The following is a 21808-nucleotide window of genomic DNA, read 5'->3' on the forward strand; positions in this document are numbered from 1 at the left end:
AAAGAGAAGTGCTAGGGCTGGTGTATAAGCCTCCCCACTACCTGTCCCACTCAGGTTCTGAAACCAGTTTCATCTGTTTTGTCTTCTTTTGGTTGGATTCATCAATTAGGAAATGGAATTGTTTGAGGCATGGAGGGCCTAATTTCACAAGTGCCTTACCTAGGAACCTCTGCTAGTTAAGAAAGAACTAAGAAAATAAATCACACAGCCCACTGATTTCCTTATTTCTAAAAAAACAAAAAATCCATAAAAATTGTCTTTGTTTATCTAGGAGAGTTGAAGATATCAACTTCCTGAAGATGTCACCTTACTACCTTGAAGTTCTTTGGGGGCTCCCAGCTCCTTTGATATAGGGGACAGTGCCCCCTGCCTTGGCCCAGCCCGCCTCTCCAGCCTGGTGCCCCCCAATGGCCCACCTACCTGTATCTTGTGCTCCAGCAGCTCCTTGCCCTCCCTTAAATACCATACTTTCTCACGCTTCCCAGCCTGCCCAATTTCTGTCCCTGTGATTTAAACCCTTTCTTCTCTTTTACACTCACCTACTCCTTAAGGCATTCCTCCAACATCAGCTCCTCTAGGAACACTTGCCTGAATCCTCCCTTCCCAGCTCTAGTTGTCCTCCCATGGAACTCCACCTTTTTTGTGGCATGTGTCATGAGCATTGTAGGTGTGATTGTGGGTCCACCTGACTTCTCCTCTCTGCTGCAATATCCTCAAGCATAAGGGCAATCCCTGTTTCATCTTTCCATCCCTAGTGCTTAGCATGATACTGGATGCCCAATGTCAATGTATCCAAGGGATGAATGAATGAAGAATTAATAAAATCAAGTGTCTCTTTCATAGCAGTTGAAGCCTAATGGATCTATGTGGCCTGGAATGTTGAAGGATACCAACTGATACTGAGTCTTAGGGGGAAGCATAATTTTCAAACCAAAAACCAGACCCTTGCCTAAAGCAAGTGAAGACTGATTCATCTTTGATGCAAAACTAGATGCTATTATACAGTAATTTTCATTTATTTAATATGCTAATGGTATGTTTGAAATGATAGCATATGACTGACTTTTAGCTGTAATTTTTTTACTTTTTATTTTGAGATAATTATCAATTCACATGTGTTATAAGAAATAATACAGTGATATATATAAAATGGAATATTGCTCAGCCATAAAAATGAAATCCTGCCATTTGCAACAACATGGATGGATCTCAAGGGAATTATGTTCAGTGACATAAGTCAGAGAAAGACAAATACCATGTGATTTCACTTATATGTGAAATCTAAAAATATAAAATAACAAACAGGCAAACAAAACAGAAATAGACTCATAAATACAGAGAACAAACTGGTTTGTTCTCTTTTGGTTGGATTCATCAATTAGGAAATGGAATTGTTTGAGGCGTGGAGGGCCTAATTTCACAAGTGCCTTACCTAGGAACCTCTGTTAGTTAAGAAAGGACTAAGAAAATAAATTACACAGCCTTATGGTGGTTGCCATAGAGGAGGGGTGGGGGTGAAATGGGTGAAAGGGATCAAGAGGTACAAACTTCCATTTATAAAATAACTAAGTCTTCAGATGAAAAGTACAGCATAGGGAATATAGTCAGTAATACTGTAATAACTTTGGTGACATTTTGCAATGTATATAATTGTCAAGTCACTATGTTGTACACTTAAACTAAATAATATTGCATATCAACCACACTACGATGAAGAAATAATACAGAGAGATCCTGTATACCCTTCACCCAGTTTCCCCCTAACTACAGGATAAGTTCTAGCCTAACTATAGTGTAGTTCCTTAAAGATATCTTAACAATATCTTAATTAATTGACTCTGATAGAGTCATTGCCCTTATTCAGATTTTGCCAGTTATACTTACACACTTATTTGTGAGTACCTGTTTGTTCTGGAAATGATTTGTAGGTTATTGTGTCAACCTGAAGCTCAGTCCCTGAATGTCTGACCACAGTCAACAAGAGTCAGGACCATGCCCAGCTGGCCCTTAAAGAAAGGGTTTGAGTCTCTCCCAGAAAGCTTATGGCAACGGGATTCACCCCTGATCCAGTCTCTGCTTTGTGCCATCTGAGACCCCACTGTGGAATGTCTTATTCCTCCTCTGACAGGACAAGAAAGGACCCAGTTTCCTGGAGGATGCATGATGAGTTGGAACAATTCCATCTACTGTTTTTGGACATAGGCCAACATACCCAGAATAGGCTACATAATTTTTAGAGTTCAGTGCAAAATAAAAATGCAGCATCCCAGTCAGGAATGAAGTAGTTGATATCCCTTCCTTATACCCACAGCAGATAGGTGACCCCAGGCCACAGCAAGACACACTAGGGGACTAGGAGATGGGCTAAGGGTCCTTCCCTGCCCAGTTCTCTCCTAGAGGCACTGTGGGAATGACAGCCCAAAGTGGGGAATGCCCTCATTGCCTTGTCTTTCCCTGAGATGCAATGAGGTACATGACACTCCTCCCCTCCCCACTTTTGCCCATGTCTCCACTAGGGGCAGTGGGTGACTGAGGCCATGGAGCAGGTGTGGAGAGGTGAAGGCTGTGGGAGGCCAGGGCATAGGGGTCAGGGGAGCAGGCAATCCCAGGGAGGCAGCTTGTGGCAGGACCATCTGTGAGCTGAGACTCCAAGCCTCCAGTGGGTGCTTCATTGTCCAGTTGAACTTCCCTTACAAAACACAAATTTCAAGATAGTGACCACAGAGATTAAAATGAAGCCTGAGGCCCTTCTGAGTGCAAGGCTCTGTGTAACTGCTCTCTGTAACATGCCCATGAAGCTGCCTGAACACACCAAACCCAAACCTATCTGAGACTACAACTGTCCACTCTTCTTGGGACTGGGATCCTCTCCTTTCTTGTCCAGTGGGGTCTAGGAATAATGGCAGGGAGGAGTGCAACATTCTTATATTTGATCCCTCCTCAATGAATTGAGTAATTTTAGCAAAGCCCTCCTTACTTAGCAGAAAGACAACCTGCTTCTTTCTCTATGTCTGATGAAAAAAAGGTCCTAAATCAGACTGCCTTAAGGAGTGTCACCAGGACCCACTTAGACGTCTGTGCAAGAAACCTGGGTATCAGCCCCAGGCTTCCTTTTTCTTCACTTCTCTCCCTCAGTGGTCACCAAGTCCTAGAGCTCCACATCCAGAGTCTCCCAGAATCCACCACCTTAGTTCAGTCCCCTCTGTGATTGCCTTAGCCCAGACCTTCATCATTTTTTATGTAGAATATTTCAAAAGCCTCTTCATTAATTGCCTTACCTCCCATCTGCCCCGATCACCGATTCATTTTCCACATTCCTGATGGAGACATCTCCATAAATGGCAAATCTGATCAGCCACATCCCTTTCTCCTCCTGAAATTGTTCAGTGACCTCCCTGTTTTTAAGATGAAATCAAACTCCTCTGCAATGTGGTCTCTAACCATTCCCCACCCTGACCCTGTTCCCTCCCTTACCATACACAACTCCTTCAGAATGTTCCAGGGTAGTTCAAGTCTGTGGGCCTTGGTGTGTGTGGCGGAGCACCTTACTGCCTTCTGCACCAGACTCCTACTCGTCCTATAAAACTTAGCTCAATTGTTTGCTCCTCTGGTCCTCCTTTCCCACTGCACTTCCCCAATGTGCAACAGGTGCTTATTATCCAAGGCCCCATATTACTTGTTTTTTTTCTCTTATATCATAGCATCTTCCTCACCGTTTGATAATTAAGTATTATCAGGCTATAACATTCTCAACTGCAGGGGGATGCCATCCACATTGTGGTGTGTTTCCAGTTCCCCTCACGGATATGAAACCACTGAACCCAGGACCTACACTTCAATTACCAGTGTAGTGCAATTGCCTTGTACAACTTGTGGAATAAGGTAGGCAGTAGGTAAATGTTTGCTGAAGAAAGGAAAGAACTGCAAGAGGAAGAGAGGAAGAAAGGAAGAAATGTAGCTGTTAGCCTGCAATATTTCTCTCTCAGACCTGCTCCCACACACCCTGCGCCCATCAGCTCTTTGATGTCATAAGAGCCAATACAGATGGACAGCACAGCCAACCTGACTGTGTGGGCATGGGGTGCTTAGGTGATGGAAAATAACGATTCGACCAAATCTGAAGTGGTAGCTCTGTACCGACACAGTCTGGCCTCTCAGCCTGGAACATTTCAGACACAGAGATGCTGATACTTATCTCCCTCAGGAAGATCAATTCATAGATGCATTATAAAGCAGTTTGAAAAATAGGCAGAAATAACTAAATAAATGAAGCAAGAAAAAACATTCCAGTTTTATGGACACAGAAAAACAAATAGCGAAAACTCATAGAACTATATTCCATAAAGAGGATTTTACTGTACATAAATTTTTTAAAAAATCAAGCAGGATGGGAGGGGGTTTGCAGAATAGAATCCAAAATGGAATACAAACTGTAACTATTGAACCTAACTAAATTACAAATGCATGATATAATAATGAATAATAATGATATAGTGGGTGGGGAAGATAAGAACTAACCCAAGTTACTTTGGAAAATAGTGTTTTGACTGGATAGTGTAAGGCTAAAGACAAAAAGAACTGTAAGCGAATATTGCATTCTAGTTAGTAAATTTATTTCTCCCAGGGCTATGGATTAGCAATTCTGAAACTACTTTGTGTATATACTAGATTGAACAAATAAATACATTGCAGATAATGAAAGCAAGACCTCTTGCTGTCAGAGAAAGAAATGACAAATAAGGAAAAGGGAAAGACTAGAATGAACTCTGTGGTGTTGGACTGGAGTCAGAGTATGATATAAAACCATGGTTTTTAAAATATATATACAGAGAGAAAGATACAGAAATAAATATAGATGTGTATATGCACCTTGTGTCCATACACACATTTTCTGACTCTATCTGCTGAGGTCCTAAGAGCAATGACCATCTGCTAACAGTGAGCATACCCAGCACTCAAGTATTAGTTTCTACTTATTATTCTCCAATGCAAAAATGTAGGAAATTTATAGAAGTGTTTCCAGGGCTATAGCAGAAAAATCACAAGAAGATCCAGGCAAATCTTATGTTGCCAAAAATGCCAGAAGTACTCAAAAAAAGGATGGGGGTTTGTGAAAAGGGCAAAGAAGCAAACCTACATTCAAAGCTGGAACAAGTTCACTAACAAGATAACTAGCAATTGGATTGGATTACAACCCATAGAACAAAATAAATATTCATGAGTCATACTGATATAAATAAACAACTGAATGAATGAATGAATAAATATATAAACAAATAAATAAGGCAGAAGGGACAGCTCTTCCTTACAGAAGAATTCCAAACAATAAATGTAGAAGGATCTAGGGAAATAGAAAATCATTATTAGAACACCGCAGCAATAATTTTTCAGTCCAAAACCTACTGATGGATGCTGAAAGTAGTGCTCAAAAGTTTGAGGAAAACAAGATATCTGCACAGTCTCAAAATATTACCCCCAAGGTATTTATTTAAAACTACCTTTACTGTGAAGAAACCCAATAGATAACATATCAACCAAGTGATTAATGTTAATGTCACTAGTAATAAGATATGTTACCATTAGGTACCCCCAGTATGGCACTCTGAGAAGGGCATATCACTTCTGTGGTACTCTTGCCCCCAAACAGAAAACATCAGACAAATCAAAGCTGGGGGACATACTTACACAATAACTGACCAATAGCCCTCAAAACTGTCGAGGTCAAGAGAAGACTAAGGGTCTGCTGCAGATTGAGAAGACCAATGAGATGTGACTGCTGAATGCAATGTGGGCTCTAGATGGAATCCTAGAACAGAAAAAAGACAGGAGTGGAAAAACTGGTGATATCTAAATAAAGCCCATAGTTTAGTTAATATGGTTTTAATTATTAGTTTCTTCATTTTGATTACTGGACTTGGGTGTTAAAGAAAACAATAAGGGAGAACAGATGAAGGGCATATGGGAACTCATTGTACTATCTGTGCACCTTGTCCGTAAAGTTACCTAAGATACAAAATTGAAGAAATGAGTGGAGACAGCAGGGAAGAGGAGGACAAGAGAGAAAAGGGGGACTGGCACATTTTAAATCCTCTGAGAGGGAGCAACATGCACTGTGGGGATGGAGGAGAGCTCAGAATGGCTCAACAGAGCAAGGAGATGGAAAACATTTTTTTTCATTAATTTTTTTTCTTAAAAAGCATAATGGAAAAACCACTGTTTCTCATTTTAAGTTACTCCTTTAAAGACCAGAGGCCGCCATTCAAGCAGCCGTGGGCCAGGGCTGGCCTTCACAAATGTTAAGGTCTATTCTGGAGCAATGAGCATCACCTCCAAGAATTGTTCTGGATGTTTCCAAAGAATAAGTGAGTGCTTGGTCAGCAGCCAGGGCGACGGTCACAGCCTAGGAACCTGTGTCCTAGAGGTCCCACAGACATTAAATGCTGCCTCAGTGAGCATAGAAATGACATAAGGGGTTAGGTTTTCTGGTTCAAATGTTGAATGGAGTCCACTGTGGTGAAGCTGTCCATGCCACTAGGCCTGCATGGGTCAAGCTCTGGGCCATGACACCTCCTCGCCTAAGCAGAGCTCAAGTGCGTCCTGCTACATTTGCCTCTGAGATGGTAACCAACTCCCCTTTCTGTCTGCCATATTACTTCTTAGGCACATTAAGCCATTCTACCCATAAGGTGACTTGGAATATCTTTGTTGTCTATTACAGTTAGCTTTATAGTTTAACTCTCATAGGCAATCTTGTTTCCTGTCCAGTCAAGCATCAAATGAGACATGGTGTCCATGACCTCATCTATTCTCTCTCTGTCAAGGGCATTTGAAATGAACAAAAGGTCAAGGCAACTAGCTGTGAAGCTGAGCTATCATCTGGTTTTGAGGTGTGAGAGTGGTAAGTGGTGTATCTACATTCCCCATTAAGAGCCAGGGGCCCTCAGTCACCATAAAATCATGAATCATGGAATCAGAAAACCTCAGATTGGCTCCTGGTACCACAAGTTCCAACTGGATGGCTTTTAAAAATCAGAGTCTGACATCTGTAAAATGAAGATAATGATAACACCTATCTCACAGATTACTTTGAGAATCAATGGAGATATTACATGCAAAAATGCTTTCCAAAGATGAAACACTTTCCTGTTTATTTTAATTTCGCTGTCCCAACACAATGAAATGTTAAGTTTAGTTGTGCTGTCCTAATACAATGAAACATGGCATTTTGTAAATGTAAAAAACAAAAACCCCACAAGGCACAAATTTTTAGAAAGAGATGATTTCATAATAGCAATCACTTTTTTTTTTAACTTAAAACACATTTTTCCACACTTAGCTATTGGAAGTAAGATGCAGTGATTCTTTTCTATAGCGTCCTCAGCAGTGTGAGCCGAGCCTGGTTGCCAGGACCATAAACACAGAAGGCTGTTGATCATTAGTCTGTGTAAAACACAGCACTTGGGCATCTCACTTGAAATTTGCTTTTTAACTTGTTTCGAGAGGTAGCGCTTAGAACTGAAAAGAGTATTGTATGCTTGAATGAGTACACCAAAACACTAGGCCAGACTGGGGTGTGGGCACCCACTTATGTGTGCAACTGCCTTTTTACCTAATTAATCCTCTCCTTGCAAGCCTGAACGAGGCCTGTGAACTTCACATTCCACTGGTAACTGAACTCTGAGTCCTACAAAAACTGGAGTCTTTAATGGAACGCTATTTGTTCAGGGCCCTTGATGCAATGATATCTAATGGAGCAGAAGCAAAGAGAAAATGCCCTGAGCTGTAATAAGAACAGTTGATTTCCATCACGGATCTGGCCCTGTCACTCCCCGGCTTAGAAACCCTGGAGGGCTCCCCTTCTGGACACAGTCCAAACTTCTCAACCAACCCTAGTCTCATCTTTCTACACATGCGCGCCACTCCCACCTCCTCCCCACCTCCGGAGTCTCTGGGCCTGTGCTTCTCAGAACGTGGTTTGCAGACCACCTGTAAGAAAATAAACTGCAGTGTTTGTTTAGAATGCAGATGTCCCTGCAGGACCTCAGGGCTACCGAATCAGAATTTCTGAGGGTAGAGACCTCAGCAGTTTGCACTTCCAAACTAGCTTCCCCAGTGATTCTTGCAAACACAGAAGGTGGGGAGACACTCATCTAGCCTCACTCAACAACTCTCTGTTCCTTGAATTTGGCAGGCATTCTGTTTCCGGTCCTTCTGCCTTATTCTTCCTCTCCACCAGCTTATTAAGCTTCCTTTACTGAGTACCTTCCAAATGTTGCCTGTACACTAAACTTCAGGGAAGGCCCAGCTCATAGTTACAGGTTCTGATGCCTTTCCTGATGCCTCTTAAACATCAATTAAGGTAGCTGAGTACCTACTAAGTATCAGTCAATGTACAGAGAGGAAGTAGAAATGAACGAGATTCAGCCTCTGTCTTCAAGTCACTCTCTCAGTGTGACAGAGATCTCAAGTGAGAGACTAGACTCTCGGAACCAGGGCACTGGAAGAGAAGGAAGTGCCAGCCAGTCCGGATGGGGAGGCTCTTTGTGGCACTGAGATGCACAGGCACTCTTATAGCCAGAGTTCAAGTAAGCAGTCAGTCCTTTTCTCCCTAAAACAACTATCACGGCCAGAAGGCCAAAGTACTTTTTAATAGGTTTGATTTGGGTTCAAGTTCTACAGAGGGTAAAACTGAGTCTGATGTAGTATGTCTCCTTCTCTGGGTCTCAGAGTAAGCTCATGGCAGAACTGAGCACATGAGCTCCTGCAAGTGTGGGCGAGCATGGGGCCCACGAGCATCGGCCCTCTCTAAATGTGTGCCAAGTGAAAAGAATCAATCATGAATGAACAATCTGATTCATAATCTTTAAAAAAAAATAATAAACTACCCCTGACAGCACTAGCCTGGAACTTGTGTCCCTCTGTTCCCATACTGAATCTCCCTCACATTCTGGGTCTTTGGGTTTACCCCCTTTTTTTTCAGTCCTTTGCTGTTTTCTTCAGATTTTTACCATTTGTCAAAAATGTATTTTTCCCCTAATTTTGCAAATTCTTTGTTTTTTTTCTTCCTATATCTGTCTGTCACTTGGTACTTTCAAAGTTGCTTTTTCTCCTCTTACCTTATTTTCTTCCTCATCTCACCCCTTCCCTCTCTGCCCTCCCCCTCCCTCCCTGCATCCCACATCCTGAGTATGAATGCAGGCAGGATTAAACCAGCAGGGATCACATGTCTGCCAGCCCTGATGGGTGCACCAAAGCGTGCAGCAGTGATAAAAGGGAACTGCATTGGGCTCTGTCAGGAATCTCTCAGAAACACTGAGAGGAAGCGTCCCTCTCCCAGCTCCAGGCCACCAGGCCCCACAACGGGATCATACCTCGAAAAGCCCAGGGAGAAAAGTGGTGAAACTAGGAAGATTCCTTCCCTTCCTGGCACCCCATCAAGAGACTTTTCCTCAGAGCCCAAATTCTCTGGCCCTTTACCTGAAAGGCTCAGACTTACAAATGTGAGTGGCCACAAACTTTGAAGCCCTGGGTTGTTGAAGGGAAACTAAAGCACCTTGGGGGATCTCATATAACCTGCTTCTGGCTCGCAGAAAGATGAATGGTAAGAAAAAAGATCCTTTTATGCAACACGTGCATAACAATCATAAATGTGCATCTAGCTTCTATCCGCCCCCTCCTTAGAACATCAAATTAAAAAGAATTTGCCAAGCTCAAGAGTCTGTTGGTAGAACAAGAAATGACACTTGGATTTGATGACCTAGTGGATTTGGTCTACGAAACCCCACAAACTTTTATCCAGATGGGTAATTTTTACCCAGCAAATAATGATTGAAATACTCTGTAGAGGAGATATCAAGATCAGGATAATTCCCAGGATATGTTGGGTTCCCCTGGACTTACTCCCCTCCCTCTCGCCATCCCACTGCCATCCTGAAGGCCTCTATGCTAGTGACTATTCGGCTGTCAGCACAGGCATCGCCTTCCTGGTTCATGAGGTTGTAGCCTAGTTGAACATTGCCCCCCTGGTGCTGTCTGCCTCTGGCCCTCCCTCTCTCTCCTTCATGTTTGGTCTTTCCAGGTAGACAGGGGCCCCAGGCAAGTTAATGGCTGACAGTTGGGATCTTTGAGATAATAAAGGCTGGGTTTCTAAACAGCCTCAGTTCAAATACTTACCACTTCTTGAGAGCCTGAATTTCAGCCCTTTTCTACCAGTACTTTAACATAAATTAATTTATTAGATTTAGCTAGGTGATAAATTGCAGGGCTTTAAAGTTCCTCTAGGGAAAAACAAGGCAGTAATAATATCCAATCACTTATCAAATCATTTTTGGATGCTATTATGTGCCAAGACTAAATGCAGAGTCTGCACGGCAACCTTAGAATCAAGTTACTTCTTCAAAAGACAGAAAGGCAAATTCAGTTATTTCACTTGAATAAAAAATTCTTGTTATGTGCCCCTCTGCTTGGTCATGGAGACATGGGGTGAAGAAGGCAGATGTCTGCCCTGAGGATGCTCATATAGGCCTTCCAAAACAGATGCTCTGAGAAAGGTTCAACCAGTGTTCTGGGAGAGCCCAGAGTTTGGGAGTTTGGGGGAAAAGCATGGGAAGGGAGTTGAAAAACTCAATGAAGTCTTCCAGAAGGAGGTAGCACCTTAGGTAGGTATTCTAAGGAAGTGAGCTGTGATGTGAATAAAGGGGTAAAAAATCTAGAGTTTTAGTTCTAGAGATAGCGAGTAGGGACATTCTAGGATGAATGATAAATGACACGAGAGAGGATTGCTCAGGGAACAGAGTAATGAGAACTTTCAGTGCTAAGCAAATATTAGTTTTTCTTTCACAGTCATTACAGAGCATTCCGGGTTTTTTGAGCAGGGAAGTGATATGATTTATGTTTTATAGAAGATGGTAGAGACATCAAGCTAGAGTGACTAATTAGGTAACAACCTAGGTGAGATGTAGTGAGTCAGAACTGGATAGTGGAGATGGGAATTAGAAGACTAGGTGGATATGAGTGACATTAGTTTCTAATTGATGTGTACTATAAGCTGTGGTAAAATCATGATTGAAGCTTTGGAGAGTAATGATACTAAGCCAGAAACCTCTGGTTCAAGATGGTTGGTTGAGCATGCACATTTATGTCTTCTCTATTAAAAACACATGAAATGATTTATACCAAAGAGATAATAAAAAAATTAGTTATCCTCTTTAACCAAGATGGAAGCAGGACATCAGGGCACAAGGAATTTCTAAATACTTATGGAAGACTAAAATATATGAAAGATTGATGAAGCAGTGTGGGGGAGACAGCAAAGAATGTACAGGTTGAGAGGGCTGCAGCAAAGGACAAAGTCGGTCTGTCCTGCAGAGCCTTGGAGAAGCTTCAGACATCAGGAGGGGGGCCCAGGATCTAGATATGGGAAGAAAGATCAAACATCTAGTGATATAACAGCTGAACTTTCAACACATCCCCACCAACTGTGTTCAAAAGTGTCAGGCAGTCAGCTGTGTATCTACAGTGGATGAAAGGAGGGGTCTACTCTGTAGAAACAGAACAAACTCTTTGGGAAAAGCTAAAGGAACCAGTGTGGGAGTTGGCACCTCTTCTACTGAGGGATCTCAAAGCATAATGACCAGTTTACTGCCTTTCCTTGACCCTGGAGGAGACACTCTCTTTTGACCTGCTCTCTGTGTACACAGAGCTCACAATCCATCTACCTGTTGCCTTATATTTAAATATGAATGAGGAGCCAGAGATCTTATAATATGAAGGAGAAACATGAAAATAAGATAATATGAAAAGACTGGAAGTAGGAGAAAATTCAGAGAATCAAAATAGAACCGTAAAATCAAAAAAGAACCTGCAAGTCTTGCTTTGTGAATGCCATGGTTTCTCAAATCTGAGATATAGTAATTTGTAATAGCTTTGAGTAAAATAAGAACAGGATGCTGTTGATCAACCCTTTAAACTATGTCTACCTGAAAAAAATAAAATAATAGTAAAGTTCTCTTCTGAGTTAGAAAGTAAAATGTAGAGGAAATCTCACAGAAAGTAGAAGTAAAAAGACAACTATGTATAAAAGACGAGAGACAAAAATGATCACCTCAATTGTTCTGATCAATAGAAATATCAAGATAAGAAACAGCAAAATGGAAGAAAAAAAATATAAAAGAAGAGAATTTCACAGAACTGAGGGACACCATCCTATTTAAAGGTCCCATTGAGTACTAAGCACAGACTTCACTTACACTCCTATTTGTGAGTTCTTAGAATATCAAGGTAAAATAGAAGACCCACAAGCTTCCAAGAAATAAAAACTGAACACTTACAAAAAGTGTGACTCAGACTAGAAACAGCATCAGATCTCTCAACAGAAATTATTGAATATAGAGAACAATAGAGCAATGCCTTCAGATAATGAGAAAAATGATTTTCAACCTATTCTATACTCTGCCCAACCATCAGTTAAGTATGAGGGTTGAATGAAGATATTTTCAGATATTTATCTCCTGTATACCTTTTCATAAGATGTTATTTGAGGAGGTGGGGGCAGGGGAAATATATGGCATCTGAAAAACAATGGATTCAAACCAGAAGATCAGTGAAATCCCAGTATAACAACTGTGCAGCAGATTAAAAAAGCAGGCAGTCTAAAGCAGAGTAGGGGAGCAGGTCTAGGGGAAAAACATTCAGGAAAAAAGTGGGTTGTATCAAAAGAAGTAAGGCTATAATGAAGAGATTTTGTTAAAGCAGCTCTAGCAAAGGCAAAAAGAAAAGAGGGGAACCCCCCCAAGGCAATTAGAAACTAAGGAAAAGTCAAACAATTAAGAACGTAAGGAGATGTAATGATTGTGAGGCACTTGTTGTGTAGTGAATAATTATTACATGGCCATAATACTGTTAATATAGTTATTGATTTTAAACTCAGGGTCAATCTACAGATAAAGGATGGGAGACTTAATTTCATTTGATGAACAGAATGTAACTGTTACCAACATTGGCAGTGTAAAAGTACAGAGGACAGAGGCTTGGAGATTAGAAAACTGGAAGAAAGTAAGGATGCTAACTAATATCCTTATTTTCAACATAAGGAGCCAAGAAATGCAGTCTGTGGGTGATAAAACTATGTAAAAAGGTACAATTTAAATTTATAATGGAAATAAACAGAGGGACTAAAAATAGGAGGAGAGATGGTGGATGGCATAAGTCATCTAACTTCTCGTCTATTGCTGCAGGAAGATTTCCCTCTACCAACACTGTAGGGTTTTCTGGATCATACAGTGTAAGAAGCAGGGTTGCTCACAGTGCAGCCTGGCCCTGCTGCAGGCCCCTTCTCTGCTCTGAGTCTCACTTGGAGCAGGCAGCCTTTTGTGTCCTCCAGCACATAGAAACAGTAGAGCAGAATGTATTGCCTGTAAAACCCAGAGAGGCCTACCAAGCAGTTGGCCTCCACTTTTGTGCTAGAAGATGCTAGATAGAGCAATTTGTCTTTTACTTTGAAAGAGTTTTCCCAACATGCCCTGGATCAGTGGATCCCTAAAACCTTCCTGGAAGTGGTAGGTCCCTGAATCTCCACAGGGTTTATTTTTCATCTTCTGGAGCACAGGAGTTTTACTAAGACCTCCAGTGAATTTAAGTACTATTGTTCTTCCTACCTAATCAGCATGGTCATCCAAGGAAGGGGTGATATTCTTTGGATGGCCTGGTAGTCTAGATCTCTTTGGACTGTATTATGACAGAGCAGAAGCATTAACATAGCGCAAAGGCAAACTCTAAGTAAATAGTGCTGTTTTACATGAATGCAAACTGTTTCCACTCTCTTCTCAATGGGATTGAAAAGAATGCACTGCCCAGGTCAATGGCCATATACCACATACTTGTGGTCATGGTATCTGTTGCAAAAAGAACACCAGTCTGTCCAGCAGTTGCCCTCCGGGCTGCTCCTTGGCTGTCCTTGGGGTAGGTAGTCCACACTCGCTCTTCAGGATCCAGCCAGCTCCTTCTGGGGCCAGTGGTGAACTCAGTAGAGATGGGGCCTACTATTTTTGTGACTCAAAGGTGGCAATAAATCTTCATCACACTCCTTCCCTGGGATATTATACAGGCTTTGACTTGTGTCTTGTCCTATATTGGAAGTGGTTAGGAGAAGTTTCAGAGGTTTCCATTTGGCTTTCTCCATTATAATAACTCTACTCAACAGGCTAAGGACCCCATGAAGGGTTCAAATGCAAGCGTATCATTTCCAATTATACACTTGGACACTAGGGAAATTACCACTGGGAGTATCCACAGACTCAGTGGGCCCACTGTGAGCCACACTTTAGCCAAGACTCCATTATTACTTAGTTCCCCTAGTCCCCTATTCTAATGGGATGGCAGGAGCATGATGATACCCTGGGTCTCCAGGTATCAATGTCCACTCAGATATCTACTGTATCCACTCCCTATATTCAACAGTCTTTAGAATATCTGGGTACCCCCCTCTGCAGTGTACAGTCACTGGAGTAAATGGCCATAGATCCCTTTGGGAAAGGATGGGGGGAATGATCACAATATATACGTGCTATGATGTCACATCCCATGACTCTGTGTTCTAGATCTGAAAACAGGCTCAGGTCTGGAAACTGAGCAAGAGATGGCAATTTTTTATGAGGTTGACTGCTGCCAGCCTCCTGCTCCTCCATTCTTGTCTCCTTGTGATTGTAGATGTTAAGCAGCATCCTTGTTGCCTCCCAATGTACTCTGTCTTGTTCAACCTTTAGTAAGTACAGCACTGCCCCGGCCCACTTACACGAGATTTAATCCTAGTTATTGGCCTATCCTCCAGAAAAGGAGCTGGGTACAGCTCTTGAGGGGATATATCCTCTGGGGAGGGAACCTCAGCAACATCTTCCAAATGCTGCCTCTGACTAGGACTGAGCCAACTCCACAAACTCTGAAGGTCTAAGCAGGTGGCAACTGTAGAATCAAAATCTTCAGGGGCAATTGTCCTACTAATCCCACATTATACTTCAGGGACCTAGTATTTTTCAATGAGGGCACTGACTTTTGCACAGCAAAGCTGCCTTGGCTGGGCACTCATGTGTCTTTGGAGCTCAGAAACTATGAGATTTGTTTTTTGCTCATTCTACTCTTAGCTGCACCTTTGTAAGCTATCAAAAAGGCCTCTGGCTCTCACATTTAGTCCTTGACTGCTTAATAATGGTCTTGTTTCTCATTAGCTCTCTGCAGGGAGTCAATACATCCTAGTGCTAAATAGAAAATCCACTGATTTTGTAGACAATGTTTCCCTCATGGTTTTTCAAATACTTGGCTCATCTCACCTGCCGGCATTGCCCTCCACCAAGACATTTTCCCCTCCTGTGAAATCTTAAGCAATTGGACCACCACCATGTGACCATATACACTGCTCACATCACTTATGATGGTGTCCTCGTGGCCCTGTTTGCAGCCCCTGTTCTTGGACTACTCCTGGCACCACTATGTGAGTTTAGGTCCACTGAGGAGCAGATTCCAAGGCAGGGAATGTGCAAGAGATTTCCTGGGGAACCTCCATTGGGGAGGATGAGGAGGAGACGGAGGAGGCTGGGAGGCCAGGTCTGTGAAGAAAGGAAGTCTGGGCATGAAAAATCTTAGATGAGGTCTAAGGAAGTTTCAGCAAAGCGGATGGGCATTTCTTGGGCGAAAATTGCCTTTCTGAGGAATCCCACTTCTCCCAAGAATGGGCCTGTCTTAGTGTCCCTGCATGTTTAAATCATGGCCTCTGTGCATGGAGATGCATTGCAGAGCATAGCACTTGGGATCCCTGGCCAATAACTCAGACACTGAAAGGCACGTTTTCATGGCAGCCACAGATGATCTTTTTTGTAATAAAAAATTTTTTTTTTACCATGTACATATTTTAAAAAAGGAATAAAAGAGGATATATAGGCACATTATTGGAGATATGGGGATAATTACCAGAAGGAAATATTCAATAGTTACTTTTGTAGAGCATGAGTGGTTTTAGGAAGGGTGAGAGAAGTGACTATTGCTTTTTATGATCATTTCTTTAGTACTATTTGTGTTTTAAACCATGTGTACTTATGATTTTGATCATCTTCTTTATTATTAAGAAACAAAGAGAGGGACAGAAAGGGAAGTCAGGAAAAATAGTAGGAGGAGAGAGATAAGTTTAATTCTGAAACTAAGTTAATAACATTTGTTGAACACATTATTACCACTAATCCTTGAAATCTTTCCCAGATGTAGGAAATATTGTCCCTGTTTTCTAGGTAATGACACTGAGACTTGGGATTAAGTCTAAGGTTAAAGATTTTGTTAAAGACCACACAGCTAATAAGTGGCATCAGGATTTGCTGAGGTCTCTGCTCTTTCTACAGGGGGAAGGAGCGAAAGGGCTCATGGAGGAAGGCCACGTGAGGGTGAGCCATCTCCTGATCCTTGGCCCGTGGGCCAGCCTAAACAATGCGATGTCCCAGTGAAGTTCCCAAGGAGCTGAAGGGACCAGTGTTAGTCATTGTTTAACTGTATTATACATATTTAGCCTTTAAAGTATTTTCTGAGAAATCATTTCTTTCTATTCCCTTAGCCATCCTTGAATATCTTCTTTTAATAAAAATACATGGAGGAAGATGCCTGTGGCTGAGAGTTCAGGCCTGTCTGGGGCAGGACTGAAAACAGCAGCCTGTTTACTCCAGAGGTGGACAGAGCACGTACTACCAGCCTCGTGCAGACGCCCTGCCCAGGGACCAGCCCAGAGGGCCATCAGTGACTCCCTCTGTTTATCCTACAGACTTGAGAAAAGACTGTTTGCTGGCAAGTTGTAATCTTTCTTGATAAACATATTAATTTTCTGTGTCAGCTCAGAGGAAACCATCCCTGGATCTGTGATACAAAGTCTAATAATATTTTCTTTTCCTATGGTGACTTCTTCTGGGTTGGCTTAGTAAAGGAGAAAGTCAGAGGGGACCAGGTTTATGCTCACAAATTGGCGGTCTACAGCCTTCAGGCAAGGGAGATCACAATGTACTATTTTGCCGCCATTGATGGGCAGCTGACTGTCAAGCAGGCCAAGCTTATGTCCCAAAAAGCTGTGCAAAAGGAGAGTGAGGAGCAGAGGAAGAGTCTAAGTGTCTTTGTTGACTAAGACCATCCCTGTTCAGTTCAGTTTATTAACTGCTTGTGACTTCGGCACCTCTGAGCCAGGGTTGATAGTAATAGCATCCACCTTGTAGGAGTAAATAGTAAGAAGCAACTTGGTGAATGCCTGGCAAGCACTCAGTGCATGTTGGCCATTACTATTAAGAAACTCCTAGATGTTCTATTCTCAGAGGACACATAAGACTTTTGAAAAACAAGAGTTTTGAATCTGTGTGCAGTTAGATCCACCTTCTCCTGTCTGTTTTCCTGTTTTTTTTTCCCTTGCTTCTCCTCCCCTGTAAGTATATAGTATATTTTATTAGAATTTTTTTTTAATGGTTTACCTTTTTTAAAAAGGTCTACCTCTGTAAGCCACCTGGAATGTATTTTGGTATATGGTCTGATGTAAGGACATAATTTTATTTTATTTTTCCAAATAAACAATTTTCAAGCCATCTATTGATCTGAGATAACACTTTTAATTTATACTGATTTATATATTTTTGTGTTTATGTAATTTGAAGCAACTTCTAACATTTATCAATAATTTAAAGTTAATTGTTTTTCACATTTGAGGATTTCTATCTAATAGTTAATATTTTAAAAGTCTGCTCAAATTATTGCTGCCCCTAGAATGGACTCCATGTACTGCTGGTGAAAGTAGGATAGGTCAACATTCTGGAGAGCAATTTAGTTAGAAAATGTTTATCCACCAAATAGTTGTTCTACTTCTGGCAATTTTTTCTGAAGAAAAATAAGAAATTCAAATATTTATGTATATATGTATATTTATATATAAAGCTATCTATGCTCCCATTATTTGTAAAGGCAAAAAATTATAAACAGTATTTTTTTGAAAAATGTAGTTATGCAAATTACTTAACATTTCTAGTATGGAATATTATAAGTCAGTAAACCATATTTTTGAAAAAATAACATAGGAAATGTATTTGTGTATTAGGTGAAAATACAGTATACAAAATTTTATATGTAGTATTATCTCACCATCTTTTAAAAGTAAGCTTTGGTCACAGTGGTCTTTCATTTACTTGAACAAACTCACGTCTCAGGGACTTTGCACATTCTGATTCCTCTCCCTCCCTGGAAAGAATTTCCACCTGTTCTAAGGGTGGCTCTTTTTCATTCTTCGGGTTTTTGTTTAAAAATATCATTTCAGAGACGTTTCCTTACCTACCCTGTAAATGGAGATCCAGATCCCTGAGATACAGGCCCTCTCCCCAACTAGTCTCCATGTTTAGGCATCTAATTACCATTTTCATAGGGGTGAATGTTGCCTCTCCATCTGGAAGGTTTGCTTCTGACATGTAAGACCATATTATTTTCTCTTTTCTCTCCAAAGGGCCCATTACTGTAATCTGAACACAATGAATGCACTGAATATTGCCTGGTTCACTTTGCCTTTTCCTAAGGACTTTAAATTACCTTTATATCATTAAAATAATCCACCTACAAAAGAATGAAACAACCCTATTTTATACCATTCAAACAAATTAACTTTGGATTAGAGACTTAAATGTAAGAGCTAAACCCATAAAACTCCTAGGACATAAAGAAAAAGCTCTTTGACATTGGTCTTGGCAATGATTTTTGGATATAATACCAAAATCACAAGCAAAAAGCAAAAAGCAAAAATAAACAAATGGGACTACACCAAACTAAAAAGCTTCTACCCAGCAAAGAAAATCATCTCAACAAAACAAAAATGCAGCCTACTGAAGGGGAGAAAATATTTGCAAATCATATACCTGATAAGGGGGTTAATATCAAAAGCATATAAGGAACTCAAACAATTCAATAGGTAAAGAAGCAAATAATCTGATTTTTTAAAATGGTCAAAGGACCTGAACAGACATTTTTCCAAAGAAGATATACAATGGCCATCAGGTACATGAAAAGGTGCTCAACAGTACTAATCATCAGGGAACTGAAAGTCAAGACCACAATGAGATACGACCTCACTCCTGTTAGTGGGGCTATTACCAAAAAGACAGAAGATGTAGTACCTACAATGGAATATTAGTCATAAGAAAGAATGAAATCTTGCCATTTGTGACAACATGGATAGACCTAGAGGGTATACGCTAAGTGAAATAAGTCAGATAGAGAAGTACAATTTCACTTAGAAGCAGAATCTGAAAAACAAATGAACAAAGAAAACAGAAAGAGACTCATACACATGGAGAGCAAACCAGTGGTTGCCTTAAGGAAAGGGGTGGTAAGACGGGCAGAACAGGTGGAAGGCATAAAGAGAGACAAACTTTCAATTACAAATAAAGTCAGGGGGATGAAAGTACAGTATAGGGAATATAGTCAATAATATTGTGATGACTTTGTATGGTAACAGGTGTTAACTATTGTGTGAGCATTTTGTCGTGTATATCATTGTTTAATCTGTTGTACACCTGAAGCCAATATAATAGTTATCAACATACTTCAGTAAAATTAAAGAGAAGTCAGTGTCAGAGAAGATGTGGAGAAAAGGGAACCCTGTGCACTGTTGACGGGAATGTAAATTGGTGCAGACACTATGGAGAACAGTATGGCGGTTCCTCAAAAAAAAAAAAATAGAAATACCACATGACCCTGCAATCCCACTTACGGGTATTTATCTGAACGAAATGAAATCACCATCTTGAAGAGATATCTGCATCCCCATGTTAATAGCAGCCAGGTTACTTACAATAACCAAGATATGGGAACAACCTAAGCATTTGTTGGCAGATGAGTAAAGAAAATGTGACACACACACACACACACACACACACACACTGGAATATTATTCAGCCATAAAAGGAAGGAAGTCCTGCCATTTGAAACAAAATGGATGATGAACCTTGCAGGCATTTTGCTAAATGAAATAAATCAGAGAAAAACAAATATTTTACAATCTTACCTGCATGTGGAGGCTAAAAAAGTGAACTCACAGAAACAGAGCAGACTGGTGGTTGCTAGGGCAGGGTGGTGATGGTGGGGGATGGCCCAGGGAGAGAATGTGGGGGAAGATGGTGCCACAAATTCCAGCTATAAGATGAATAAGCTCTGGGGCTCTGAAGTACAGCATGGTGACTACAGTTAACAATATTGTGCTGTATATATTTATATATTTTTCCTTATTTTTTAAATTGAAGTATAGTTAATATACAATATTATATTGGTTTCAAGTATACAATATAGTGGGTTCAACAGTTACGCACATTAAATCCTTACCCCAACTAATAGTTACTATCTGTCAATGTATTATATACTTCAAGTTAAGAATGTAAATCTTAAAAGTTCTCACCCCCAACCCCACAATAATATAACTATGTGAGGTGATGAATGAATGTATTAACTAATTTATTTAATATAGTTTAATTTTGTAATTATTTTGCAATATGTATGTTGTGGATAAAGTGAAGTTTCCCATGGCCAGGATTCTCGCCTGGCCCTGGTCAGCTTCCTCACTACACATGTATGGGCAATACCTTGTTACTGACTCTATATAAAGAGGTCTGCCCAGTGCTCTGGGCGACATGGTGGCATGTTTGCTGTACAGCTTGCTGGAGAACAGAGGCTGGAGTGGTGGTTGCGCCGAGGACAGAGACTGAGATGGCTGCGGGGGCTGAGAGGCCCAGAGGCAGAGACCTGCTTGCTACATGCAGACTTGCTCTGAGTGGATGGAATTCTAATGATTGACCTGCTACTGTGGGAATAAAGTTGGGTATAAACCCTTTTACCCCAAGAACATTCCATTGTCATTTTTTGGTCTCATTGAATCCATAGTGAACTTGCCCAGGGCTGAAACTCATTGGCAAGATGTATGTATATCAAACTATTACATTGTACACCTTAAACTTACACAATATTATATGTCAATTATATCTCAAGGAAGCTGGGTGGGGGGAGGTATCTCAGTGTGCAGACATTGTTATCAGGAAAAACTGTGCAGAGGAATAAGTTAAGGCAGATGCAAAATATGAAACAGTGACATATTTCCAGAGGGTACATCTTGGTACAACACAAGAGGGTGTATGCCAACAGCCTGGGCCCCTTCTACCACCTGTATTTTTTAAAATTCACATCAGAAAGAGGATGAGTATCTGGAGAGAGTGAAGTCAGGCTGGGAATCAGAGCCAGATGCAGCTTCTCTTCTAGGCAGATGGGGCCCTAGATAATTGGACCCAGGTGCTGGGAGAGGGGGCCCCAGAGCCTTCAAGGTGCAATCAAGCCTACTTAACTTACGATTATAAACAGCGTGTGTCCTTCACTTGTCAGAGTTCTCTGGGCCTCAAATTTGACAGGAATCTCCAGTCCCTCCCTTCAAACTAAATTACTCACATCCCACTGCTGTTTCCCACAACCCAGTTCCCAAGGCTTTTGTTCTTCCCACGGCTGAGGGGTCCTGTTTTCCCAGCACCAGGATCAATCGGGTGATGCTCTGGCCCATGAAGCCCAGTATCAAGGATTCCTGGAGTGTAGCTCCAAATTGGCAGAGGTAGAGTTGAACCCCACGTACAGATGAGGTTTCTCCATGGCAATCCTGGTACCACACAAGATCATGGCCATCTCCTCCAGGCAAGTTTCTGTGACTGCCAAGCCCCGAGCACAGCACCTGGCCTATTCACCAAAATCACACCAAGGACTTTTCACAGCCAACACTTGACAT

This window comes from Manis javanica, chromosome 3, assembly GCF_040802235.1.
Source record: "Manis javanica isolate MJ-LG chromosome 3, MJ_LKY, whole genome shotgun sequence".
NCBI lineage: Eukaryota > Metazoa > Chordata > Mammalia > Pholidota > Manidae > Manis > Manis javanica.